General features: G+C 42.5%; 1 protein-coding gene across 3 annotated transcripts in view; it reads right to left on the minus strand.

Moving 5' to 3' along the window:
• Positions 1–12,698, minus strand: part of TIAM2 (TIAM Rac1 associated GEF 2) — an 810,124-nt gene that overhangs the window by 669,465 nt on the left and 127,961 nt on the right. For all 3 annotated transcript variants that reach the window (XM_069769403.1, XM_069769402.1, XM_069769404.1), the window contains exon 2: positions 2,520–2,598. The gene's annotated coding sequence lies outside the window, so the exon portion shown is untranslated. The remainder of the gene's footprint in view (positions 1–2,519; positions 2,599–12,698) is intronic.

Consider the following 12,698-nt stretch of genomic DNA (forward strand, 5'->3'; position numbering starts at 1 on the left):
ACTGTACACCGCACTGAATTACCGGCTTTTCTCTCTAATATATGTGTCTACTGACATATATATATATATATATATATATATATATATATATATAGACAGTATATATATATTTTCTTTTCTTTTTGGGACACATGGATCACTTCTATAGCGGTATGTTGGTTTTGCTAGCCTGCGAGAAAACCACGCAGTACGGATGCCATACGGATTACATACGGAGGATGCCATGCGCAAAAAACGCTGACACACCCTGCCTACGGAGGAGCTACGGACCACTTTTTTCGGGACTTTTCAGCGTATTACGGCCGTAATATACGGACCGTATTGTTTTACGCTGTGTGTGACGCCGGCCTTAATAATCTGACTGGTTGCTACATCCAATGCATTAAATAATATTTTTAAAAAAATCTAAATTTAAATATGAACACCCATAATAATTTTTAATAATAATAATTTTTACTGAAAGCTACACAAAGATATATTATGTAAAAAAATATATATATATATTTGTTTTCGGAGCAGTCTCTGGACCTCAGAACTGACATTTCTGTTGATTATAAAATAGATGAACCTATAGAAACAACAGTTCCCATCATCTCTGTAGATATTGAAGCTCTTGTATGAATGTTGCTATTGCATATCTTTTCACAAGACTAATAGATCTGAACTAGATGATAGGAAAAAACAACCCAGCATTCATAACTACAAGAAACTAAAAGGAGGAATGAACCAGTATTTCTGTAGGCTACAGAAGAACACTAGGCCACATGCAGACATCCGTTCTTCACGTACGTGTTTTATCCATGGTTTTCACGGATAGAACAAGTACCCATTATAATCGAAGGAGCTGTTCACATGTCTGCATTTTTTCGTGGACTGCGCATCCGAAAAAAAATCCATGAAGACATGCCTGGTTCTGATCCACATCACAGGTCAAGATTCCCTGTACACATCTATAGGATCTTGAAAATCATGGAGAGCACAAATGAATATATTAGATGAACAGTCAGGATAAATTTCATAACAGAAATAACAGAGAAGCACAACATAAGAAAAAAAGCTCCAGAATTCTCATATAGTTCTATATACAATTATTTCCAAGAGAGATGTGTAATGGGAAGCGAGTGACAAGTCTACTTTAAAGCTTTAGAAATATTTTGCTTACATGTACCAATGTAGACGAAATGTAGCCTTCATTTACATGCAAGGAAAAAATCAAATAGTAATATAAAAATGAAGGTGCACTTTAAATGACACCGTCAAGTGAGAATGCCACGATATTACACAGCTCTGGCAAAAATTAAGAGACCACTGCAAAATGTTCAGTTTCTCTGATTTTTCTCTTTATAGGTATATTTTTGAGTAAAATGTAAATCTTTCATTTATTCTATAAACTACTGACAACGTTTCCGAAGTTAAACAGTGGTTGAAATTACAAAAAACCCAGTGCTTTCATAGTAACATAGTAACATAGTAACATAGTTAGTAAGGCCGAAAAAAGACATTTGTCCATCCAGTTCAGCCTATAATCCATCATAATAAATCCCCAGATCTACGTCCTTCTACAGAACCAAATAATGAATAGTCGTGCCACTCACGAGGAGGAGTTTAAATGGAGCCATAGTCGAGCATGCATGCCGGCTGAACCACTCATATTCTCTGGTCGAGCAGCGTTACTAAGGTCATTTGTTTAAACCCCCCCCTCAGACCTCAAATAATGCAAAGCAAACAAGTTTATAATCATTTAGAAACAACAATAGTAATGTTTTAACTCAGGAAGAGTTCAGAAATCAATATTTTGTGGAATAACCATGATTTTTGATCACAGCTTTCATGCGTCTTTGCATGCTTTCCACCAGTCTTTCACACTGCTCCTGGTGCAAAAATGTAAGCAGTTCTTCTTTGTTTGATGGCTTGTGACTATCCATCATCCTCTAGATTACATTCCAGAGGTTTTCAATGGGGTTCAGGTCTGGAGATTGGGCTGGCCATGACAGGGATTTGATGTGGTGGTCAGAGCTGTACACTGAATATGAGCAGTATTAGCTTTCTCACTCCTCTTGTTCCATGTTGCCCAGTGAATTTTAAAGAATCTTTTCTGACTCAGCAAACCATATTGCTATGCTTGAACGCCAAGCTTTCACTTGCTAAGCAGAAATGATCTTTATTTTAAAAGTCCAATTGGTGAAGAACGTACAGAAAGTAGAAAAAAGTTCTAAACTATCAATGTATCTCATCAAAACCCTGCCTGACCCTCTTTGCCTGACCTTCTAAATTCTACATATAATCGCACATCTGGACCTTAATGCACATAAGATATGGTTTGCATTAGCAAGGTATCTAAAAACTGCTGCATACACAAATTTGTAAATATTCGATATCTTATAGTAGTGTTCAGGCCTCACGGGAGACATTTATTTCAATGATATTGAGTCTCATACACTCTAATAATACAAAATACAGGAAAAGCAGCAAAAACTCTCCTCGTTCTAATAGTGATAGTAATAGTCATGAATACTTACAGACTGCGGCCTCCTCTTCTAAAAGGCACGGAGGATTGCACTGAAATATGTAGTGTCTGCAAGCTCTTCCCATCTAGGTCTGCAAAACAAGGAGATGCCTTTCATAATGGAGAAAGAATGAAGCACATTAGTAGCAGATGCGGGAATTCAAAGGAGGTCACTAGGGGTCTCCAAGGTTTTCAAGCTTCAATTGGTAAATTTGAGGACAGCAGAATTTGGTGGAGCCAAAAGAAAACATTGTTTAACTCTTTAGATGACCCCTTTCAAGCTACAACATAAAATGACAACTTATCATTTTCTTTGCAGTCATCTAACCTGATATGACAATACTGATAATGTATTAAGTGATGGTAATATCTGTAGATAATGAAATTGAACTCATAACCCACATAACACAGTTATAGCACCACTCCAGCGTTTTTTTTTGTTTTTCAGTGCTGGAGTCGTGCTTTTATAGTAAGATCCCTATACCTAATCTTATACTCACCCTACAGCATCTTCACCTTTTATCAATGGCATGCTGGTCTCATGGTGCCATTTTGTGCACGCAATTTCTGACTGGCTGGAAGTCAGAAGTTACATCACAAGCGCTCAATGCAAGTCTATGAGAGTCAGAACGAGGGTCTTACAGACTTGTATTACTTGTATTGAGTTGTGACCTCTTAAACACTGGAGCTGCTGGCAGGTCACAAACTGGTGGGGACTGATGGGAGTGGCAGTGATAAAAGGTGAAGATGCTTGCAGCTAAATATAGGGAGAGGTTGAGTGACTAGGGATTGGCAAACCTTCCAAGGTTTGGATCGCTTCAGTTTGCAGAACGCCGCGATGTTCGCAGAACATGTTTGTCGAATGTACCCAAACCCCATTAAATTCAATGGCAGGTCAAACCAAACATATACACAACACCTTATGAGGCGACAAAAAACTTCCCAAACAGCTAAAACTAGGGCCCAACACTATGAAAAGTGGCATCAATTGACCCACAATAGAAATTTGGTAATGACACAGCAGTCATCCATGAGCCATGCATGAGGCATGAGGGCCAGGATGTAGGGCTTTGAATTAAAGTTACAATTAAGACCTAGTGGTTAAGGGTAAGGCTTCTTTGCTGGGAGCCCTGATACCTCATGCAAAAGCTCAAATTTCTTTTTTTTTTCCTAACCTCACTGAGATTACACAAACATCAGATTCATAGAGTAATATTGGTAGAAAAATGTAAGGAAAGTAACAAAGGACTGATCAACATGCCACAATCACGCCTATCCTTAAAAAGCCAACCCTCGATCCAACTGCTATGTCCAACTATCGCCCAATATCGCTGCTCCCATTTGCTTCCAAACTCCTGGAGCAGCACGTCCATGCTGAACTCTCCTCCCACCTCTCATCTAACTTGTTGTATGTCAATCTATAATCTGGTTTCCGCCCCCATCACTCAACTGAGACTGCCCTGACCAAAATCACTAACGACCTACTTACCGCCAAAGCTACTGGACAATACTCTGTACTCCTCCTTCTAGACCTGTCCTCTGCTTTCGACACAGTTGACCACTGCCTCCTACTGCAGATGCTCTCCTCCTTTGGCATCAAAGACCTCGCCCTATCCTGGATCGCCTCGTACCTTTCCAACCGCACATTCAGCGTCTCCCACTCACATACTACCTCCTCATCCCACACTCTCTCTGTTGGAGTCCCCCAAGGCTCTGTTCTAGGACCCCTACTCTTCTCAATCTATACACTTGGCTTGGTACAACTCATAAAGTCCCATGGATTCCAGTACCACCTCTATGCTGATGACACTCAGATCTACCTCTCTGGCCCAGACGTCACCGCTCTGCTGTCCAGAATCCCAGAGTGCCTATCAGCCATATCCTCCTTCTTCTTCTCTCGCTTCCTCAAACTCAATGTGGACAAATCTGAACTCATCATCTTTCCTCCATCCCACAAATCTTCCTTACCTGACCTATCTATCGCAGTCAATGACATCATGCTTTCCCCTGTACCAGAAGTCCGCTGCCTCGGAGTAACCTTCGACTCTGCCCTGTCCTTCAAACCACACATCCAAGCTCTTTCCACCTCCTGTCGCCTCCAGCTCAAAAATATCTCCAGGATCCGTCCTTTCCTCAACCCCCAATCTACTAAAATGCTTGTGCACGCCCTCATCGTTTCCCGCCTTGACTACTGCAACATCCTTTTCTGTGGCCTCCCTGCTAACACCCTTGCACCTCTCCAGTCCATCCTTAACTCTGCTGCCCGACTAATCCATCTCTCTCCTCGCTACTCCTCCGCTTCCCCCCTCTGCAAATCTCTTCACTGGCTCCCATTCCCTCAGCGTATCCAGTTCAAATTGCTAATACTGACCTACAAAGCCATCCACAACCTGTCTCCTCCATATATCTCTGAACTAATCTCTCGATATCTTCCCTCACGTGATCTCCGGTCCTCCCAAGACCTCCTTCTCTCCTCCACACTTATTCGCTCCTCATCCAATCGCCTCCAAGACTTCTCCCGAATATCCCCCATCCTCTGGAACTCTCTGCCCCAACACGTCCGACTATCAACCACAGTCGGATCCTTCAGACGGAACCTGAAAACTTATCTCTTCAGGAAAGCCTACAGCCTGCACTGACACCGCTGCTGCCTCATCACTATCGAAGCTACCGCCTCACCAACACCGGAGCTACTGCCTCACCAACACCGGAGCTCCTGCAACCCTCAACCTACTGTCTCCTTCCCCATAATCCTGTAGAATGTAAGCCCGCAAGGGCAGGGTCCTCGCCCCTCTGTATCAGTCCGTCATTGTTAGTTTGTTTACTGTATGTGATATTTGTAACTTGTATGTAACCCCTTCTCATGTACAGCACCATGGAATCAATGGTGCTATATAAATAAATAATAATAATAATAATCAATTGGCCCATAGTAGAACATTTTATTATGGCACAGAAGCAGTCAGTCATGAGTCATGTGTGAGATATCAGAGTCTGGGCCAGCATTTGGAGCTTTGAATTGAGGTTTAAATTAAGACCTGGTGGTTAAGGGAGCAGTGTAAGCCGCCTTTGCTGACATCATGCAACATTTTGTTTCCCAGCCACACTCAGATGGTACAAATATCAGTTTCATAGTGATGCTGATGACAGCATCCTCAGCACTAGCCATCTTAGTAGCCATTTTGAATCTATGCAGAACGGTTCAGAAGTAATTCACCTATATGCACTCCGCAAGTGTGATGTGCGCCACATCTGCACTGCATTGGCCCAGGCTATGCAAAAGGACATAATGCAGCAGAGCTCGATGACCTGCAGGGTGCGATCGTCGGACGTGAGCACACAGCGACCGTGCTTTCTGCACCTGGCCGGGATAGTGGCACAGAAATTGCTGTAACACTAGGTTGAATACATGAGCCATGCAAAGCACTTGTGTGAGGTTACCTTGGCGTAGGGTAGCCTCCAGGTTTGCACTGTTATTCCACACAGTCTTCCATGGCTCCAGGTTCAGAGGAGATGGCCATTGCTCTAACTTGGCCTGGATAGCTGTCCACAACTCTTCAGCTGTGTAACTGCGATCTCCAAGGCATATTACTTTTAATACTGCCTGATTGCGGTGCGCCCTGGCTGCACAGTAAGGAGGTGGGGGGATTCTCTCTGCATTGTTAGAATGCGTATCTCATTAAGGGAGTGGTTGAGCGCAGGTGGAGGCCCTAGAGTAGGTGGAGCAGCCATCAACAGTGGAGGAAGTGTTAAATACAGAGGTTTGTCCCGCAAGACTTGGGGATTCCAAGACTTGTGGAGCAGCACTTGCCCCCATAGCCACCAGAGTCACACAGTGCCTAGTCAGTGAGATGTAACGCCCCTGCCCATGTTTGCTCGTCCAGGCATCAGTGGTGAAATGCACCCTGGCAGACATAGATTTTTTCAGGGAACGAGTGATGTTGTCTGCGACTTACTGGTGTAGCGCAGTCATAGATTTTTTAGAGACGTAATGGTGACTGGGCAGCTGGTACTGTGAGACTGCACTGGTCTTCATCTTTCAGAAGCCATCTGTATCGACAAGGCGGAAAGAAAGCATTTCTGTGGCCAATAGATTGGAGATGGTGAAGTTCAACTCTTTGACATGTGTAGGAGGAAATACTCTTTTTCGTGACCACAACGGCAGGACCGAGGGCTGCTTTACTGAGAGAGGGTGGAGTACGGGGAACAGGACAAACTGTTGGACTGTGAGTGAGGTGTAGGCAGAGATGTTATAGTAGATTGAGATTGTGCTCTGTGAAACAAAAAACAGCAGTCATCTGCACTTTCATAACAGCGGACGTGCTCTCACTCAACCCGACTGTAGGGGTAGAGGAGTGGAGTTTCAGCAGCCAGAGATCTGTGTGAGAAGATCTGGCATGGTGACAGAGGAGGAAGAGGCAGCTGATGTTGTTGATGGGACGGACTGTATTGGCGAGGCCCATTGGTCTGCATTTTACCACAGTGAGATTCCCAGACTAAAGGTACCGTCACACTAAGCGACGCTGCAGCGAAACCGACAACGATGTCGATCGCTGCAGCGTCGCTGTTTGGTCGCTGGTGAGCTGTCACAAAAAAAAGTAAAAAAAACAAACACTACATACTTACCTTCAGCTGTCTGTCCCCGGCGCTCTGCTTCTCTGCACTCCTCCTGCACTGACTGTGAGCACAGCGGCCGGAAAGCAGAGCGGTGGCGCCGGGGACAGACAGCTGAAGGTAAGTATGTAGTGTTTGTTTTTTTTACTTTTACGATGGTAACCAGGGTAAACATCGGGTTACTAAGCGCAGCCCTGCGCTTAGTAACCCGATATTTACCCTGGTTACCAGTGAAGACATCGCTGAATCGGCATCACACACGCCGATTCAGCGATGTCTGCAGGGAGTCCAGCGACGAAATAAAGTTCTGGACTTTCTGCAGCGACCAACTACATCACAGCAGGATCCTGATCGCTGCTGCGTGTCAAACACAACGATATCGCTAGCCAGAACGCTGCAACGTCACGGATCGCTAGCGATATCGTTGTGAAGTTGTTTAGTGTGAAGGTACCTTAAGGCATGTTGATCATGCATGAGCCAGTTCATGCATGTAGTAATCAAAGTATTGGAATTTTTGCTTCTAATGAGTTGCTTTTTGCAAAGTTGGCAGATATTGTGAATTGGGTCATCCTTTGCAGTCTCAAAAAAGACCCAGGCTAGGCAACCATTGCTGGCCCTGCGAACTGCACACTTGCGACCGATGCTGGCCAAAGCCACAGTTGTGACTGAGGATGCAGTGCTTGTTGTGCTTGCATCACTTAATTTCTGTGCAACAATCCACAACATAACTGCCTCGCCGTCATCCTCCTCCACCTCCACCTCCTCTGCTGAACTAGTCGGCTGAGTGCCTCTGGGTTCACACCAAGTTGGATCTAGAACCTCATCATCATTCTCTTTGCTCTCCCATTCCTCGCCCTGAGAGTCACCCTCATCCTCTTCCTGCCCTGACACCACAGTGTATGTCTGCGTGCTCCTCTGGTATCTGAGTCTCCTCAGGATCACCTCCAACCACGGGGGTTAACGTCTGGTGATGAGGGTCTGGATTCTGCTTGGACCCTACTTCATCCAGCCCTGAATCCAACATGAAAAAAATTTGGGCATCGATTTTGATGAGCAAATGGGGCCTGCTGATTCCTAACTGCAACATAGTTTTATCTCAAACTATTTGGATAAGCAAATAGGCCCTCCTGGCTGAACCCCATTATTAGGACTAACGATTTTTAAGAGGAAATGTGGCCTCCTGAATCCTCACTGCATGCAACACAGTTTTTGCCCAAACGATTTCAATTAGCAAATGGGACCTCTTGACTGCAACACAAGGAAGGATATAATGGAACTAGAGAGAGTACAAAGGAGGGCAACAAAATTAATAAAGGGGATGGGAGAACTACAATACCCAGATAGATTAGCAAAATTAGGATTATTTAGTCTAGAAAAAAGACGACTGAGGGGCGATCTAATAGCCATGTATAAGAATATAAGGGGACAATACAAATATCTTGCTGAGGATCTGTTTATACCAAGGAAGGTGACGGGCACAAGGGGGCATTCTTTGCGTCTGGAGGAGAGAAGGTTTTTCCACCAACATAGAAGAGGATTCTTTACTGTTAGGGCAGTGAGAATCTGGAATTGCTTGCCTGAGGAGTTGGTGATGGCGAACTCAGTCGAGGGGGTTCAAGAGAGGCCTGGATGTCTTCCTGGAGAAGAACAGTATTGTATCATACAATTATTAGGTTCTGTAGAAGGACGTAGATCTGGGGATTTATTATGATGGAATATAGGCTGAACTGGATGGACAAATTTTTTTTTTCGGCCTTACTATGTTACTATGTTACTAGTTAGATGCTGGAAGATCGATTTCACACAGGACAGGGTCCTATCTAGCTAAATGACAAGATGACTTTCAGCAGCCGCAGGAGCTGCCTCTCTGCGCTGTTACACTGAGAAAATGGCGCCAGCAAAACAAGATGTCCGCTTTTTATATAAAGAAGGATATGTGACTTTGGCAGACAATCACTGAAGACCTTGTGGATGGTTTAGGCTTCTTGATTGGCTGCTGTAATGTACACACAAAGTTATTACAGAGCAACAAAAAAATGAAAAAAATTACATTCCGCCACTCCTGTGATCTAGACAATCCCCCCGCTCATCATACAGCACCACTTTCCTAGACAACAAAAGCATTAGTGTAAAAATTATAGTTTATCGATCTTTGACTGAATTTGGAAGACTTTGAGGAAAAATGCTCAGGAAGCTAGACACAAATCCAACTGTGCAACATTCGCGGCAAATTTGAGAGTGCTTTCCGAACAAGTTCACTCACCTCTATGAGGGACCTTAGATTAGAAGCACAGCTCCACTGGTAAAATAAAAAAAAATCACTGGAGAGCTGTTTTAATATAACGACTTTGGCCAGTTTTTTCAGTTTCATTTTCCCAATATTCATATACTAAATTCTGTCCAATTAAAAACAGTGTTCCACTGATTAGTAGACACAGACTACACAGCAGATTTTAGGCACGTAACTTCAAGTACTGTCAATAATTTTGACCTATTTATGCACACGGAAAAGTTATTTACATTAATACTTTTGGGAGGTCCTGCTTTAAAGGAAATCTGTCACCAATTTCTTTTGTTACCCAATCTGAAAGCAGCATGCTGTAGGGGCAGAGACCCTGATTTCAGTGATGTATCACTTATCATTCAGCTCTCTGAATTCTGAGTTCTGTATAACCCCACCCACACCACTGATTGGAAGCTTTCTGTGTGCACTGTGCATAGGCAGAAATATGTCAATCAATGGAGGGGGTGGGATTATTCTGAGCTCATGAATATAGAGCACTACATGACAGCAAGTTAACTAGTCCTCTAGTGATAATATCCTGCTGATAAAGCAGTGATTTTATCAAAACTACAGCAAGAAGCCCAGTAAGTGACACATCACTGGAATCAGGATCTCTTTCTCTACATTGTTCTTCTCTCAGATTAGGTTGCAAAAACCTGGTGATGTATGCCATTAGACACACATGTAACAAAGATATTTATTTTTATGACACACGGTTAAAAGGAATATATCACCTGGTTTTTGCCACCTAATCTGAGAGCATCATTATGTTTGAGATAACTGATACCTGCTAATTTTTGTGTACTAACTACAAGAATATATGATGGGATACATTTTTGTTATAGTCTCTTTGCATGACAACCTGCATTTTAATAAAATCTCAGAATGCAATAACAATGTTATTTTATGTAACTAAGTAAATATTTTTTTTTTAAGTTTCAGCATTTTCAACTAGTTAAGTTAGTATTACCTGAAATAAAAGGCATAGAAAGTTCAAGTGGCTCATAGGAGGGAGGCATCTACAGATGAGTCTCAAAAAATTAGACTATCATCAAAAAGTTAATTTATTTCAGTTCTTCAATTCAAAAAGTGAAACTCATATATTATATAGAGTCATTACAAATAGAGTGATCTATTTCAAGTGTGCATTTCTGTTAATGTTGATGATTATGGCTTACAGCCAATTAAAACCCAAAAGTCATTATCTCAGTAAATTAGAATACTTTATAACACAGGCTTGAAAAATGATTTTAAAATCCGAAATGTTGGCGTACTGAAATGTATGTTCAGTAAATGCACTCAATACTTGGTAGGGCTCTTTTTGCTTCAATTACTGCCTCAATGCAACGTGGCATGGAGGCGATCAGCCTGTGGCACTGCTGAGGTGTTATGGAAGTCCAGGTTGCTTTGATAGCAGCCTTCAGCTCGTCTGCATTATTGGGTCTGGTGTCTCTCATCTTCCTCTTGACAATACCCCATAGATTTTCTATGGGGTTAAGGTCAGGTGAGTTTACTGGCCGATCAAGCAGTGATACTGTTCTTTTTAAACCAGATATTGGTACTTTTGGCAGTGTGGACAGGTGCCAAGTCCTGATGGACAATTAAATTTCCGCCTCCAAAAAGCTTGTCGACAGAGGGAAGCATGAAGTGCTCTAAAATTTCCTGGTAGACGACTGCGCTGACTTTGGCCTTGATAAAACACAGTGGACCTACACCAGCAGATGACATAGCTCCACAAACCATCCCTGATGGTGGAAACTTCACACTAGACCTCAAGCAGCTTGGATTGTGTACCTCTCCACTCTTCCTCCAGACTCTGGGACCTTGATTTCCTCATGAAATGCAAAATTTACTTTCATCTGAAAACAACACCTTGGACCACTGAGCAACAGTCCAGGTCTTTTTCTCCTTGGACCAGGTAAGATGCTTCTATCATTGTCTATTGGTCATCATGAGTGGACTGACCACTGTGTGTGGTGGCTCTTGAAGCAATGACTCCAGCAGCAGTCCACTACTTGTCAATCTCTCCCAAATGTTTGAATGGCCTTTTCTTAACAATCCTTTCAAGACTGTGGTTATACTGGTTGCTTGTGCACCTTTTTGTACCACACTTTTTCCTTCCATTAATATGCTTGGATACAGCACTCTCTGAGCAGCCAGCTTCTTTAGCAATGACCTTTTGTGGCTTACCCTACTTGTGGAATGTGTCAAAGGCTGCCTCCTAGACATCTGTCAAGTCAGCAGTCTTCCCCATGATTGTGGAGCCTACTGAAACAGACTAAAGGACCTTTTTAAACACTTTGGAAGCCTTTGCAGATGTTTTTTGTTAATTATTCTAATTTACTGAAATAATGACTTTTGAGTTTTCATTGGCTGTAAGCCATAATCATCAACATTAACAGAAATAAACTCTTGAAATAGATCACTCTGTTTGTAATGACTCAATATAATATATGCGTTTCATTTTTTTGTATTGAGGAACTGAAATAAATTAATTTTTTTATATTATAATTTTGTGAAAAGCACCTGTATAACCTCTCAGCTTTCTGCAATACTGCAGTCATTACTGAGGTTCCCTTACATGGATCGAGTTTAATTGCTGCTCTTATTCCTAATTTAATTTAGGTTGGCATCATAAATCTTATTGCTTAAATAAGGGTTTAGCTATTTGTTTTGGTCCAAGAAAAGTGACATACACTAGGAGTATTCCTCTTCCCGGGAAGAGCAATGTATTAAATGCATTTTCCTTTATGCAATGAAATGTAGTTGTGGCACATCTATAATGCAGTGTGGTGGTGTGTTATGGTCTGGTGGCCTAGGAGCAGCATGAGACGTACTCTGGAGAAGGTGGTACCTGTACTGAACGCAGACCCTGAACTCAACAACACAACTAGATGTAGCCGTGGGATGTACCTAACGCTCCCTAGACACCTCGACACAGCCTAAGGACTAAATACCCCTAAAGATAGAAACGGGAAACTATCTTGCCTCAGAGAAAATCCCCAAAGGAAAGACAGCCCCCCACAAATATTGACTGTGAGAGGAGAGGGAAATGACATACGCAGACTGAAATCAGAATTTAGCAGAGGAGGCCATACTAGCTAAATAGAAAGTATAGTACAGAGAACTATGTGTTCAGTATTAAAACACTAGAAAATATCCACCACAGAAAATACAAAACTCCACATCTGACTAAAGACATGGAGGGTATATCTGCATCTCCAGAGATACCGCTTGGCTGCAAAAAATCCTTTCACAGACAAGCTGGACAAGATAATACATAAAAATGCACAG

This window comes from Ranitomeya imitator, chromosome 5 (genome assembly GCF_032444005.1).
Source record: "Ranitomeya imitator isolate aRanImi1 chromosome 5, aRanImi1.pri, whole genome shotgun sequence".
NCBI classification, from domain to species: Eukaryota; Metazoa; Chordata; class Amphibia; order Anura; family Dendrobatidae; genus Ranitomeya; species Ranitomeya imitator.